Source organism: Prionailurus viverrinus, chromosome A1 (genome assembly GCF_022837055.1).
Source record: "Prionailurus viverrinus isolate Anna chromosome A1, UM_Priviv_1.0, whole genome shotgun sequence".
NCBI lineage: Eukaryota > Metazoa > Chordata > Mammalia > Carnivora > Felidae > Prionailurus > Prionailurus viverrinus.
The window spans coordinates 60,645,128-60,661,802 of NC_062561.1; the positions used below are offsets into that span (position 1 = coordinate 60,645,128).

The 16,675-nt window shown below is 35.3% G+C and overlaps 1 long non-coding RNA gene across 2 annotated transcripts in view; it reads right to left on the reverse strand.

Annotated features, from left to right (window-relative positions):
- Positions 1 to 579: 579 nt before the first annotated feature.
- The window catches only part of LOC125166248 (uncharacterized), a 141,578-nt gene continuing 125,482 nt past the window's right edge, over positions 580 to 16,675 (reverse strand). For both annotated transcript variants that reach the window (XR_007152414.1, XR_007152413.1), the window contains 2 exons: positions 16,120 to 16,214; positions 580 to 3,122 (listed from right to left, as the gene is read on the reverse strand). This is a non-coding gene — a long non-coding RNA (uncharacterized LOC125166248). The remainder of the gene's footprint in view (positions 3,123 to 16,119; positions 16,215 to 16,675) is intronic.

The following is a 16,675-nucleotide window of genomic DNA, read 5'->3' on the forward strand; positions in this document are numbered from 1 at the left end:
TAATTCCATTCTCTGATGGAGCTCTTTTTATATTTCTTTAGACACATTTTTGAAAACATGTATTTTTATTCTTAATTTATTAATACTTTAACATCAATGTAGCTGGTCATTTACAACAACTTCTGTATTAGGATCATTATTCCTGCAACTTCTAAAACTCAAGTAATTGGCAAAATAGAAGTTGATACTAAGTCTAAGTCTATAAGGTCAGAAGTTACATTTATCCTTTACACCTCCCCCAAATCTATGTGTCTCGTTTGCATTCTTAATTCTGAATGCCCTCCATTGCCATTGACAATTGTTTAAATGTAAGTTCTACAACTACTGCAAACCATGTATTCACTGTCTTCCACATTTTGTCAGTTCATCAGATAATTTCCTACAGCTCAAGAGCCATGAAGTAAGCCACTAAAGTGTGCAGCTCTTCTTTTTTTTAAAAAACTATGGTTAAAAGTAGCTTCAGGTTGTAAATTATATTAAAATTAGATGTAAGGAGGTATATAAATTTATGATGCCCAATTAGCTTTATGCAAATTTAAAGTATTGCAGGAACTGAATTAAATCTAGATTGGACACAGATGAGTTAATTATCTTTATTCTCACTCCATAATGATACTAAAATAAGAGCATTTAAAAAAATACATAAAAACACAGTGACTGTGCCATCCATTAATTCTTTCTAATATATTTTTATATGTAATTCAGAAAGAAAGAAAGTTATCCCACAAAAAGGATTAAAAGTGTGTGGTGCATGCCCCAAAACAATCTGTGAGTGCGTGGGTAAATCAAAATACATGTTGATATTGCAAACGTGAAATGTCTCCATTAGTAACTATAAGATGAAATCAGAAGAGTGGACAGTAATATATGTTAGTGAGAGACAGGAGAGGGAAATTCTTAGATACAGTATTGTGAGGACATTTAATTGTTTGAAAAGGGGTTGGAGAAATTTATTCACTTTAAACTTTTAGTGAAATAAATATGATAATTCCAATAATAGCCACTTAAAAGGTAAAAAATAGAGGATATCATTTCCAAAATGTTAAGAAAAACATGTAATGAATATGAAATCTGCATAATAGGAAAGAAAATAATAAAATAACATGGAAATGAAAAATAATATGGGAGAAATAAATCGTAGTATGTAATATTTCCATATTTGAAAATGCAAAATTACTTAATACTGAATGATAATGCAAATACTACTGATGTAGACTATGGGATGCCACCCAAATGGTACTTAGGAGAATATTGATACTTCTAAAAGTTTCTATAAAAAAGAAAACTGTATTGCACTTAAGTGATTACATTTGAAAAACAAATAGTCTAAAATATTAATGAAATAGAAATCTGATTTAAATAGCAAGAAAAAGATTGACTAAACCAAAAAAAGAAGGAAATTGTAAATAAATTATTGAAAAGAGCTGAAATAGAATACAGATACATAATGGAGATGATCAACAAAACCAAAGACTTTGAAATAAAATGAGCCACCAGTGATTATAAACAGTAATTTTATGATGTCATTGTGAAACTATTTTTTTGCTGATATTCTTTGGGACTCAGATGTGCCAGTAACATTTCATGTTCCTCCATCACCATGCTGTCATAATGATGTAGTCCATCATTTGTAATACTCTTTGACCTTCTGGATTGAAGTAATGCAAACAGCATCATTTTCTGCACACCTACCAAAATTCAAGTATATTTCCTTGAAGGAAGAGATCTGAGATGGAGTTGAATGCAGAAAGCATCCACTTTTGTTGCGAGGGGTATATACCAAACTACTTTATCAGGCATTTAGACATAAGTGATCTAAATCTAAGCTGATAATTGAGATACTGGATTTTACATTCTAAAAGGAGGCAGCAGTTACAAAATAAACTGGCGAAAATGCAGGGGAAAAAGAAAGGGCAAGAACATTTATAGCATTGCCAGTAGCTGAAACCACAGTAGAGTTGGTTCTGACTCCTAAGTTTTTAGCGTTCACAAGGCTTCAAGAAATGAAGTAAATTGCCTAAGATGACAACCAGTAATTCACGGGATGAGGATTCTAAAGCAAATCTATCCAACAATGGAGACCTTGCTTCTTCATATGAAATACCTTTAGAGAACAGGAACCTGATTTTGATGTTTGGTATGTTTTGACTTGGTCTCATGTAAATGACTCAGATATAGAAGGCTTCTCTTTTTAAGATTTCCCAAAAAGAATGCTTGACAACTTAGACAGCAAGCATGTATCTCATTAGCTTCTGGCAAATGTCAGATTTATTTACACATTCTGAGAGTTAATGATGCATTTCTGGATGGTTTCTTATAAGTAACTATTTTCTGTCTAATTTTAGAACACCTTGAAAGTTCTGTTATTTGTGACTTGTGAAAATTCAAATCTTCTAATGGTTTCAGAAAACAAATTCTCTCTGTGTAGAAGTAATATGTGAATGTATCTATTTGTGAACACATGGAGAGTAATGTATAGTATTACTCTATCTACCCTACATGCTGTGTACTTTATATACTCTTTACCGTATAATCAATTTACTCTATAAACTATATATTTTATCTATACTGTATGCTCTATGACACTGCTACATGTATATAATACTTCTCTGACAGTTGGAGGAGATATCCATGAAAAGACTTCATATGACAATGTCAACCTGACTCTTCTTAGAACTGTGATTAATATAATACTTCTTAAGCATGGGAGAAATTACATAACAAAAAGACCATGTTATAAGTTACTTATTTCCATACAATCCATCTGTCTCTTATCCAATCTAAGTAAAGAAAAATGAGCAGATTTTTTTTTACCATTACAATTGTGTTTAGCCATTCCCTTTAAAAGAATAGCAATCAGCTCATATTTTCCTAAGCAGTTTTATTAGGATAAAGACTAAACTGCTGGAAAACAAACAAGCAAATGAAAGACAATGCCTTAAGTTTGACTCGTGCACATGGAACAATTTAAAAGTCCAAAGAGCCTATGCAAGTGAGGCTTTGCTCTGTGATCTTCTTCTATGGATTTGTTTTCTTCCCGTGTAATTCTCCACCATCCTCACAGATGTTGCCTTCCTCAGCGTGGTTCACGATGTACTTCTGCCACATCAACATATCAGTCCCTAGGCAGGAAAATAGAGAGGAGGAACAGGGTAAGACCTTTTAAATACCTCTCATTTCAGTTCATATTTTATTGATGAGAACTTGAGTACAGAAGCAAATATAGATGTAAGTCTGGGGATGAGAAAGGTAGTTCACAGCTGTGCAGCCATGGGCCCAAAAAGAAGGAAATAGATTGGAGGCGGGGCGGGGGGGCAGCTAGCAGATGGCCAGAGTCCTTCCTGTGGCCACCACATATCTTCCAACAAATTGAACTAACGCACACTTCTTCCAACAAATTGAACTAACTCTCTAGCTGAAGGACAAAGCCCAAGGTCTTATCCTATGGCCACACTCAGCTCAAAGCCCGTAATCTGTGCCAAAAGGACAATTCTATCCATTATGTCCAGTTGTGGATTCTATTACCTGGCAACTTACAAACTAAGAGAAAAATGATCTGCCCTCCATAATCATCCTCACTGTCCACACACACATTTGCCCCAATATTTCTGGGGACAGAACCGTGATTACAAATGGAGGCTTACTGGGGCGCCTGGGTGGCGCTGTCGGTTAAGCCTCCGACTTCAGCCAGGTCACGATCTCGCGGTCCGTGAGTTTGAGCCCCACGTCAGGCTCTGGGCTGATGGTTCAGAGCCTGGAGCCTGTTTCCGATTCTGTGTCTCCCTCTCTCTCTGCCCCTCCCCTGTTCATGCTCTGTCTCTCTCTGTCCCAAAAATAAATAAACGTTGAAAAAAAATTTAAAAAAACCAAAAAACAAAAAACAAATGGAGGCTTACCTAACATGTACCTAAATATTAAAAAATTATAATTCAAGCAAATAGACTGTTAACTAAATACCTTTCATCTACCCCTTTGAGAAATTCAGAATTCTCAGACTCATTTTTCCATCTATGAATGTGGCAACACATTATAAATGCCCCACCTCGTAACCTTTTTTGCCCTTCTTTCTTTTCACACCTTTCCTTAATGGTCAGTTGTGTGACACCTCAGCCTACAAGTCCAAAGTACCCTCAAAGCTCCTCTGAATAGCTGCCCATTAGTGAGCTCTTGGGCATAAGCTAAGGCCAACAGTGGAGCAGGCAACTCTCAAGAGATGATGTGAATGAAGAGCCTGTGAAAAACCTGGAGGTCAATGTGGAACTGTTTAGACAGGGTGTCCTGAAGTCCCAGGTGTCTGGAACACGGCACAGAAGTGGAATGTGGGCTTCCATTGTGTGTCCACTTGGCCTGTAGAATCTTCACCTTGATGATGGGGGCAAAGCTGAATAATGAAAGAGTCAGGCCTGCCAATGAGGGGAGCCCAAGGCAGAGCTCCCTTTGCCTGCGTCCAAAGTTGATAAGGAGAATAACGTATTAGGTGAAACAGGAACAAACAAATGCTACTGAAAAAAAGAGTCCATGTAGAACATAGAATGAGAAACATGTCCATCAGTCGATGATGCTGCTGAAATTCTGGGCAGAAATGATAAAGGCTGGTTTTGCTGAATGTTGCATAAGTTCATTGGTGAGAGTCATTCTGATCTGTGAGAAAAACCATCTTTTCTTCAGTTTTCCTTGGCACTTGACTCTGATTTCTGGGAGTTTCTTCATTGCGTCCATAATCTTCTGTGGCCAGATCTGAAGAAAGTTGATATTCTCCTTAGAGATGCACTTTTATAAACTATTTCTAGCACTTGTAATTCTAGGAGGCTGAAAACTGTTCTGGATAAAAACAATCAGATTTTTATAGGCCATAATTTCTTTGTAATTACTCTCTCAAAAGTTATTGGACTTCTCATCTATTTAGTTTCCCTCAGTGCAGTATTTGAGAAACAACGCCTGATGTAAGATTTTATTTTGTGTGACCATTTCTCCCTAACTTTGAGAAATGAAGGTAATTTGAAGAGCTCTTGATACAATAGGCTGGAGCAAAAGGCAACACTCATTCTTTTAGAATCACCCCAAGCTTAGATAACCTTTCTTGGCTGAAAAATCATAAAGAGATGCCTTGATAAATGTTATGAATAACAATTTTATTTTCCTGGTCTTGATGAATACAAAATGAGATTTTTCAACTCTGCAAAACCTCATATTTCTGGCCTTTTCCTTTCTTCTTGTTTTGAAAGTAAGTAAAATCTTGCTAGAGGTGATTTTTTATTGTAATAATTTGCATAAAGCAGCAAGAATCAGGCAATATACACTCACATTATAGCTTTTTACAACCACTCCCCTAGAGGTTGGTGATCAAAGAGGTTCAATAGCCACGTATTATGCTTTGTAAGTCATCAAAGACAATGGGTTTACCAGTTATGATAGCATAACGAGTCAATCTTTATGGGTCCAGGTGGCCTAACCACCAATCCAATGCCATGTACTTTAGGTTTCTGTTACACAGCAGCCTACTTGGAAGTTTAAAGTCTGTTTTATTTTGACTAAAGTTTATATATTGTCTAAACAATAGAAGTCCCCAAATATAATAACATAAATGAAAGAACTATAATTTCTAGTCTCGCCAGCAGCCACGTGCAACCATGTGCCCAGGAAGACTGGGGGAGTGTCTTTTGGGGTAACAAATGGCATAGAAATTCAACTCTAAAAACTGAAATGCCATTATCACTGCAAAAAGTACTCTACCAAGATCAATAATGGTTGGTCACTTAATGATTAAAATCAATAATTTCCTTTTGCCCATATCTCCTTTCCCCGAACTAATTTCCTACTCTTTAATTCCTCTTTCTTACAACAGTAATGCATTGGACAATAACCCTCATATCTTGAGCATCTGTTCTCTTTTAGTTCATCATAGATTCAACTCCTTTAAGTTTCCTCTTTTTCACAGTTTTTGCCCTCTTTTTTGTAAGCTTAAGATCTCCTTGGTTGTCTACTTTTCTTATTCTATGTTCTACGGTCAATCTTTAATATTTATCTTTACTTCCTAGATTTCTTTTAAAATCTCCACTCCCTAATTCAGATTGTCTGCAAGATATCTGTACATAAGATCCCCATTTTTTTTCAATTCAGTCTTCCACTTTTCTTCCAGTATCAATTAAAGAACACTGTCTACTCTTTCTCATCCTGATTCTGTACCGTTCCTCATGGTATCTCATTCTTCGTTTTGCATAAAATCTTTGTGTTACTATTTCTTTTTGTCAACATCAACATATTATTCCATGTTTATGTCAAATGCCCAAAATAAAATGCCCATAGAAAGGCTATATCTTCTTATAGGACTCATACATTAACCAAAGTTCTTGTCCTTACTCTCCTCTTCAAACGTCATCTTCCCAAAAGATGTACTGTGGAATACTAGGATTTGTCTGACATCATTCCAGGTACCCACTATTTTGCAACTCATGCTCCTCTTCCCTGTTTCTATCCCAAGTTGAGCAAGTCCTTTCAGAGCAAATGCTTTCTGAGTCTTCTCAAAGTGATGCAAGTATCTCTGAGAAGATGCTAGTGGAGACGGTGAGGTGGTCAGTTCACTTTCCTGTCTAATGTGCACAACAGCAATGTGTAAGTTTGTCATATGTCCAAATTTTTCAGTGGTTGAATAATTTGGGAAAATTAAATTATAAGAGAAAAAAGAGAAAGAGAAAAAAATTTAGAATTTTTACATTCATAGATCATAAAAATGCATACAAGTAGATTAAAACATTAAATACGATTGCTGATGCTGTCAAACGCCAGTTTCAAGACTTGTGTTCCTTTTCCTTTCCTTGGGTTCCTTATCTTATGTCCAATGTATATATTCTCTCTTAGGTGATGAGTCATCATTGGTTTGATTTTGTCTGTTTGTTAGCTATTTTTGTTTAACTCAATGACTACATTGTTGTTTATAGATTTTTTTCATTTTACAGAGTTTTTATTATTTGTGCTCTTTTTATGTGATTTTTTTGTCACAGTTTGTAGCCCACTTTTCATTTTAAACATTTTATTTTATTTATCTATTGATTTATTTTTTTATGGAGAGATTGAGTGGGGAAGAGGTACAGAGGGAGAAGAGAGAGAGAGAGAGAGAGAGAGAGAGAGAGAGAGACTGAGATTCCACGGCTAGATCCCACAACCCTGGAATCATGACCTGAGCTGAAATCAAGAGTGGGATGCTCAACCAACTCACCCAGGCACCCCTCACTTTAAACATTTTAAACATGCTTATTTTAAATGTCATCGTTCATATTCTTTATTATATCTCTAGTTCTTTGTAAATTATTTATTGTTTACCATTGTTTTCTGTGGTATCTGAGAGCCCTGGAATGAAAAAGTCTTCCTATAAAATATTTTATTTATACCTTGCAATCCATATGATTTGTCTACATTCTTTTTTTTTTAATATGAAATTTATTGTCAAATTGGTTTCCATACAACACCCAGTGCTCATCCCAACAGGTGCCCTCCTCAATGCCCATCACCCACTTTCCCCTCCCCCCACCCCCCCATTAACCCTCAGTTTATTCTCAGTTTTTAAGAGTCTCTTATGGTTTGCCTCCCTCCCTCTCTAACGTTTTCCCCCCTTCCCCTCCCCCATGGTCTTCTGTTAAGTTTCTCAGAATCCACATAAGAGTGAAAACATATGGTATCTGTCTTCATTCTGATCACTTTTTAAAATTAATTTTTGATCTTGGGGTGCCTGGGTAGCTCAGTCGATTAAGCAACCAACTCCTGATTTCAGCTAAGGCCATGATCTCACAGTCTGTGTGTTCAAACCCCATGTCAGGCTCTGTGGTGGCAGTTCAGAGCCTGCTTGAGATTCTCTCTCTCCCTCTCTCTGCCCCCACCCTGCTCTCTCTCTGTCTCAAAAATAAACTTCAAAAAATTTAAAGAACAAAATTAATATTTTTATCTATAATTGTACATTCATTTGTGATTAATAAGCATCCTGTTTCCATGCTTCATAGCTGAGCCACTGAGATAAACATTTATAGTCTCACATCAAAGATAAGCCAACATTTCCTCAATGCTGATCTAATGCAAGATGCTCAGTTTCATCTCCCTGTGAGATGTGCTGACTGTGAAGGTCTATGGCATGGCCAGTTTTCTGACTGGAACTTAAGCGCATATCGCCTTCTGATACCCACTGAAATGTTTGGCTCTGGTTCCCACTCATGGTTCTTCTTCATCTTCTTTCTCCTTGTAACTTGGAATTAATTTCTTTCTTTCTTTTGATTAAGTACATATTCTTAAAACATTAACGAGAATTTTAAAAAAATGTTTACTTATTTATTTTAAGAGAGAGAAAAAGAGAGAGAGGGGGAGTGGCAGAGAAAGAGAGAGAGAATCCCAAGCAGATTTTGCATTGACAGTGCAGAGCCAGACATGGGGCTTGAACTCATGAATCACGAGACCATGACCTGCGCCCAAACCAAGAGTTACATGCTTAATCTACTGAGGTACCCAGGCTCCCTGAATATTCATATGTTTTAATACAAGGACCTATTCTCATTAGTTCAGTCCACTGTGTTCACAAGAATCCCCTCCTTCCCATTTGAGTGCATTATTTTTCAAACATACAGACATTAATCTTGATTCTTTAAGAAAAAATGTAACCCTTACCACATAGCTTTATTTTACCTCAGGCTCTAGGTCCTTGCCCTCATTAGCACATTTCAGCAAATCTGAAATATACACTCAAGAATAACATCTTATGAGATCTCATAGCACTAGGCTGGACTTGGTACTTTAAGATACATGGAACAATTTAGGAGGGCATTGTAAGTGCCATCTCTTGAAAGATTTCTCTGTCAGCATGATAGCTCAAGTGCTTCCTGACATTTTTCCAGATGAGATAACAATTAATCCAATAGCCATATACATAAATATTGGAGCACAAATACTCAGTCTCTGATGCACTGCCATATAAAATCACAATGACAGAAATATTTTCCTATCTGTCCAAAGTTCCTGCTATGGGGGTATGATGGAAATTTATTATCAGAAAAATGACAAAGATCACTTCTTTGTTTATTTAAAAAAATTTTTTTTAATTTTTTTTAACGTTTATTTTACTTTTGAGACAGAGACAGAGCATGAACGGGGTAGGGTCAGAGAGAGGGAGACACAGAATCGGAAGCAGGCTCCAGGCTCTGAGCCATCAGCCCAGAGCCGGACGCGGGGCTCGAACTCACGGACCGTGACATCGTGACCTGGGCTGAAGTCGGACGCTTAACCGACTGAGCCACCCAGGCGCCCCATATTTTTTAAAAAAATTTTTAATGTTTATTTATTTTTGAGAGAAAGAGAGATAGAGGATGCGTTGGGGAGGGGCAGAGAGAGAGGGAGACACAGAATCTGAAGCAGGCTCCAGGCTCTGAGCTGTCAGCACAGAGCCTGACACAGGGCTCAAACTCACAAACTGTAAGATCATGACCTGAGCTGAAGTCAGACGCTCAACCAACTGAGCCACCCAGGTGCCCCACTTCTTTGTTTATTAATGTTTTCATGCTATGTCTCTCTGGATAGGTGTCCTGAATTTTATTTTTTAACCCACCAATTGGTTACCAAAAAGTTGGTATTTTCAAGTTAACCACTTATGTCATTCTGGATCAAACCAAAATCTGAGATCAAGCACCATTTTCCCATACAAAGATTTAGATAGAGTAATAAAAGCAGATACTATGAGTCAGTGGAGCTGGAGGGTAGAAATCATCATTTTTATTAATTCTGATCTTGTGTGTAAAGTTGGGGATTTTGTCTTAACCAAGCTACTACATTGTAAGTTTTTAAAAATATAAAGGGGGGTTTTCTGACACTGTGTTTTCTGGATGTTAGTTTAAAATTTTTTTAATCAGTTAATTAAAATTTAATTATAGCAATGTTAGTTTAGAGCCACATTAACTCCACCAGGCTGAGAATTCAAGCCCACAGAGTGTCTTTTGGTGTGAAAAGTTCAGAGACTTTTCATTAGGAAACCAGATATATTCTCAGTGTCTACCTATATGTTACATAGTTGATCTAAGAATAATTACTTTCCCCCACCAAAGTCTAAAACATTAGTAGTAGTACGTAATATTATATTTGCAATCTTTCTTTACTGGGAGATAAAGAAAATAATTATATAAAAAATATTTGTCAGACATTCTTTTTAAGAACCTATGCATATTGTTGAAGAAAAAAATTCCATTGGCTCAAAAAAAATCTTTTGAAATTTTTATGCCTTGCATTCATTTTGGTATAAATCCATGAAAATCAATCATACATAGAGAAATAGTCATCATTCTTTACCTCAGTAAAAATATAATACCTAAATGGAATAAATAGCTAATAGGCAGAGAAACTCTACTGATATTTTTACAAAGAAGACATACAAATGTCTGACAGGTATATTGGGTGGGGGTTGAGGGAAATTGGTGAAGGTGTTCAAGAGATAAAAACTTGCAGTTATAAGATAAATAAATTCTGGGAAAGTAATGTACAGCATGGTGACTGCAGTTAATATTGTATTAAATATTTCAGAGTTGTTAAAAGATTAGATCTTAAAACTTCTCATAACAAGAAGAAAAATAACTATATGAGGTTAATTCAACCTAATATGGTAATTATTTCACATTATATACATATATCAGATTACTATGTTTGTACACATTGGATTAATACAGTATTATTTGTCAGGTGTATCTCAATAAAACCTTGGGGAAAAACATAAATACTTAACATTAGTAATCTCTAAAGTCCCAAATTGGTAATATTAAATTTGATTGATTAAGATAGTATGTGCCAAATATTTCCATTATGAAATTTAATCTTTTGTTCATTTTGTTAATATTAATCTGTAACATGATAATTTCAGACTTTTTGAATACACCAGCACTTACAATCTAGTGATTTCTCATTAACTTATGGATTTTGCCTGAGTCAGTTATTACCATAATGATCATTAAATGGTGACTTTTCTATTACTTCTAAGTTTTTAGTAAGTATTCTTATATAAATAAGACACTGTCCCCCTTTTAATATTTTTAATATGAAGTCAATTATGTGCTATGTGATTAAACGCACTGTAACATAATTATAATATGTTAATTTATGTAAAAGGAATTTTGATTTGTTTACAAAAGTGTTATGTCCTAGTAAGTGTACTTAGTCCATCATTTTACCATGTTCCTCACATATGAGATCTGTTTATGTCAAGAATATTTCTAAATCAGAAAGTTTGAACTGCCATGGAAATTCCACGAAATTTTACATTAGTGCAAATATAAATTTGCAAATACCTAGGAAGTTATGAGCATGAGTGTATACTTTTTTAAATAATAATTTGGAAGACTATTGAAATAATAATTGGTGGAACTTCCTGTTATGGAATGAAGTAAATCCTTCAGCTGTATTGAAATGAAAAAGTAATATCAAATATAATTTATTGAACCTGAACAATTACTTTCTGACACAGAGGCAATACCTCAGAGATACTGTGGGTTCATTTCCAGACCACTCCAAATAAAGCATATATTACAATAACGCAAGTCAAAGAAATTTTTTGGTTTCTCAGCGCAAATGAAAGTTATGTTTACACTATACTGTAGTCTAATATATGTGCAATAGTGTTATGTCTAAAAATGTGCACCCCTTTATTAAAAAATACTTTATTGCTAAAAAACGTTAACCATCATCCAAACTTTTAGTGAGTTCTAATCACTGATCACAGATCACCATAACAAATATAACAATAATGAAAACGTTTGAAATATTACGAGAATTGCCAAAATGTGACACAATGACGTGAAGTGAGCAAATGCTAGTAGAAAACTGGTGCTGATAGACTTGCTTCATGCAGAATTTCCACAGACCTTCAACTTGTAAAACAGGCAGTATCTGCAAAGTGTTATAAAATGAGGCATGCCAGTAGAGATGAAATAGAACAAGCACACATGCTGGGGGAGCAATAGCCTTCAGGAATTACACTCATTTTTCTTGGGCTCAATTGAATGCAACAAAAGACGTTTAGTTATTTCCTTACACATTCCCCTTCCAATTAATTTTTGAACTGCACACATGTTCCTTCTCTCACGGTATGCACTATAGTACATTTATGGAGAGGCTATCCTAGAGATATTAAGACTATCCTAGAAACATTGCATATCCAATAAATGCTATGTAGCCTAGCAGCCTGCCTTGTGAATGATCTTTGTGTACTCTCTGACCACGTCTGTTATTCCCAGAGACATCACAAAGTACTAGCCTAGATCACTTTGAGTTTGGTTGAGGTCTACTACAGATCTTTATAATATTTTTAAAGTTACACCAAAAAAGGTATTGTTTGATACAGGTTTTAACAGATACCCTTTCATCAGGTGAAGGAACCTTTAGCTAATGATTTGAGAAATGCTTTGTTTCTGTGTTTATTTTTATTCATGAACAGGTGCTGAATTTTTATCAAATATTTCAATGCAATATTTGATTAATTTATTATTAATAAATTATTTATTTTATTGAGATTAATTTATTATTTGTTAATATGTTTCAATACAATAAGATTAACTTTCTATTTGTTAAAGTATGCAAACACACTGTGACACTTTATGATACAAAGTTCTTTTCTATTGCTGGAATGAAACAAATGTAAATGTGATATATTTTATATATATAGGTTGCAGGTTTCCATTTGGTAAGAGTGTATTCATGCTTTCTGCATCAATGTTCTTAAATGAGTTTGCTCTACAATTTTATTTTCTTGTACTATTCTTGTCCAGTTTTATAATTGAGGTTATACGGGTCTAATACAATGTGCTGGGGAATCCTTCCTCTTTTTCTATTCTCTGAGCAGCTTTTGTAAGATGAGGATTGTTTGTTTCCCCAAAGTTTTCTTAAAACATCTCCAAAACTATTGGCGATCATTTGTTTTTTCCCTAAAACTTTTTGTAGGAAGAATTTTTGGCCATTGATTCATATTTTATATGAATAGCTACAATTTCATTTATATTAGCTGAGGATACGTTTCCTAAAATATCCATATTACTCCTTTTCAAATATATTGCCATTAATGTTTTCATTGTCCTAAAAGTTTTAGATGTCTTCAACTAATCTATTCCATTTTCTAAAGTTAATTTTCCTTCTTTGTGCTTTTCTTTTTCCCTAGTTTGCCTTGGTAGATCATCCTGTATTTTTGCACTTCTAAAGAATCAACTTTGGGCATTGTTTATTATCTCTATAGTCCCCTCCTCACAAGATGTAACATTTCTGTTTAATAATGTCTGATTCTATTATTTTCTTTCTCCTACTTTTATTTTTATTCTGTACATTTTTCCTATATTTTGAGTTGAAAATAATATATTAGTACTAACAATAAGAACATAATAATTCCTTTCATGAATATTTGAGCACTCACCAAGTGAAGACTTTGTTTGACATGTGGTGATACAGTGTTTTGAAAAAAGAAAAGAGCACTAAAACATTAAATGTACGAGGGCTATTTTAGTCAGTGTGGTAGTGAATTATAAATCAATGCTGTAAAGGAGAAAATAATTAGTGGAGATGGAGAGATGCATAGGACACTTTGTTTAGGCAGGAAGGTAAAGGAGTTCTTTGAAGAGATGTAGTTAGTTCGCTGGCTCTCAGAAGGGTTGGAAAGAAGAGGTAGGTTCCATAGGCACTGGGAACAGTAGAGCCATGGTGAGCCAGAAGATGACCACAAGAGATTTGAGTTTACAGCAGAGTTAACATAGGAGAAAGTGGCCCCCCAAAAAGATGGAGAAATAGAAGACAGATTTTCTAGGACAAGGCAGGGAGTTTAAAATTTGTAATAAAGCAATACAAAGCCATTGAATTGTTTAAGCAAGGAAGCTAAACATAAGCTACCTTATGTCCTGAGAAAACCATGTTTCCTCTTTTGCAGAGAATAAACAAAGGAAGAGAAACCATAGGAGTGGAAACACAAACAGGAAGCTGGTGTCATTATTTAGGTGAGACGGATGGTGGATTGAACTAAAGTCATATCAATAGGAATAAGGTTATAGTGGCAGATTTGAGTAATATTTTGAAAATATTATTGATGAGACAGTACTCATATTTCTACAAAGCTGAACTCAGGGGTGTGCAGTGTCTACAAAACTTTTTCCTTTCTCATCTTTCACTTTAAATATTCTGTCAGATCTTGCCTTCTTGCCCCTGGATAGTATATTCAGATGCAAAACCATTCTTGGTTACTTTGGGTATTAGAAAACCCATTTTTAGATATTGAAAAAAGCCTAGCTAAGATTAGTGTCAAAAATATGACCAATTATCCAATGTAAGCACATCACCTTCTTTGGCTTGAGTCTTGCCTGAGAATGTTGCAGGGCATCAACCAAATGGTGCACTATCATTTCCTGTCACTGCTTTTCTCCCTTGACCATGCTGCCTCTGGCTGCCCCAGTTGGAGAATGGGGCAGGAGATGAGGCAGTGGGGGTGGGGAAGGTACAGCTGAACTGGTGTGCTTGTAATCCACCGCTGTTGTCTTCTGCATGGCAAATCTACTCAAATCATTATTTTCGTTTTTACATGGGGTACATTGGGGCTTTTTGGATGCAAGCTTCCTGTGTCATGGAGACCTCCAACACTGCCATTTCTTTGCAGAGATATTGGCCTTTCAAGTTAACCACTGAAGACACAGATTTTGTTTCTTCCCTTGATCACAGAAATGGAACATAGCCTCCCACCTGCATCAGGTCGCTCTGCTCTGCCCACAGGTGAATCCAGCCAAACCAGTCTAGCACCTTGAAACTTTTCCAGACAAAAGAGACAGGTGTGTTTTTGCCATGATCAAACTTGCCATATGCTCACAAAACCCCTCTCAGCATACTTCTGTTTGACAGCAACCTAGACAAGCCAAAAATTTTGGGCTCAGAAAGCATCTGGCAGGAGGGGCAGCGTTGAATCCTTATATCCCTCCACCCCTTCTGACCTCGTCAAATCTCTTGGAACTCCCTGAGCTAGTCTTGAAATAAGGAAAAGCCTCCACCTTTGCAGAAAACAAAGGAAGGTAAAAAGCCTAAGACTGATGATCTTTTTCAAGTCCAAGTCATCCTTCTCTCTCAATCCACTAGATCCTTAGTTTTCTCTACAGAAACCTAGATGTATGTGAGGAGGTCAGGACGCAGAGCTGGGTAGTGAACACCTTTTAGCAAATATTGAATATGCACTTCTTCTAACATCTTTTTGCTTTTCTTTTTTTAAAAACAATGTCCATCCTTTAGCACTTATCTTCTCAGTTTAGAGGAGCAATAAAATTATCAGAAATAGCTGAAAAGCTACTTAGTATTATCATTTAATCCTCAAATTAACTCTATAATTTAAGCTTATTTTTTTCTATTTTTCAGAACGGGAAAATGGTACACAGGAAATGTGAGTCACTTATGCATGTTTACATACCTAACATGTAGTAAAAGCAAGGATAAAATCAGACTATTCAGCCTTTCTGACAAGAAGATAACTCAGAATTCTACAAACTTGGTTTCAAATACTAATGTAATATCACTGAAATATGAAGACCTATGTTCAAGAATATGCTTTGTTTCCTTAAAAATCATGTGGTCTCAAAATGAATTCTTATTTTGCTATTCATATTACTCTTTACAAACAAAAAAATTGAACCAATTATTCCTTTTTTTACTTATATATTAAATCTAGTCTTCTTTGAAAATGTGCAACTGTTTCTGACTTTAGAAAAGCCCTTTACCATACTCTTATTTGTTTTTTCCTCTAAGTAGAATCTAAGAGAAGAAATAAGTGTATTTAATGATAACCAATTATAATTGAATTTTATCTTATATTCAGAAAGGGGAAATTATAATTTCATGATCGTCTGATTAAACATTTTGGAATTTTTCTCCAGAGAAAATAAAACATAAAGGAATGATCTTTTACGGAGGTTATCTGTAGCCAAGGTATCTAGTATTGCTTTCTGTTTTCTTTTTTGAAGAGGGGCTTGCATTTAATTCTAAAATACTGTATGATGGCCAATCCAAAGGGGAAAAAGGGAAAAAAAGTAAATCTAGCCATTATACATTCTTTGTTCACAAGAACTCAGTGTTCTGATCTGAAATACTCACCACCCACTCTCACATGTCACCAGAAGGAAAGCGTCTGCTGCACTGCTAGAGAAATACTTGTTCGGCTAACCAACAATCACATTTTTTCAGAAGCCCTAGAACAAAGAAAAATAGAATTTATACCCTATTTGAGCACATGTATTTTATTTCATTCAATCCCTGACTCATTTTAAAATGTGAATTTGGGGGCTCTTCTAGATATCGTGCTTTGTATGCCCCAGATGATGCACTAAAAGCTGGTGGCTTAATATTTGATATTGAGAATATTTCCTTCTCTCAGAAGAGGATTTAAATATTCTCATATATCCAAAACTAGAAGAAGTTGTATAATAGGAACCAGCAAAGACTTACTGTCAGAAACTCTGTGTAAAATATGCAACCCTGCCCTTAACTACCAAGGATACTTTAGGAACAGAAAATTTTTTAGAGCTGTAATATCTTCATTTATAAAATGGAGACAGCGATAGTTATCTCTTGGGTTTACTATGAGTACAAAATGATAGCACTTTTACAATTGCTTTGCAAACTAAAAAGAATTCGGCATTATTAAAATATT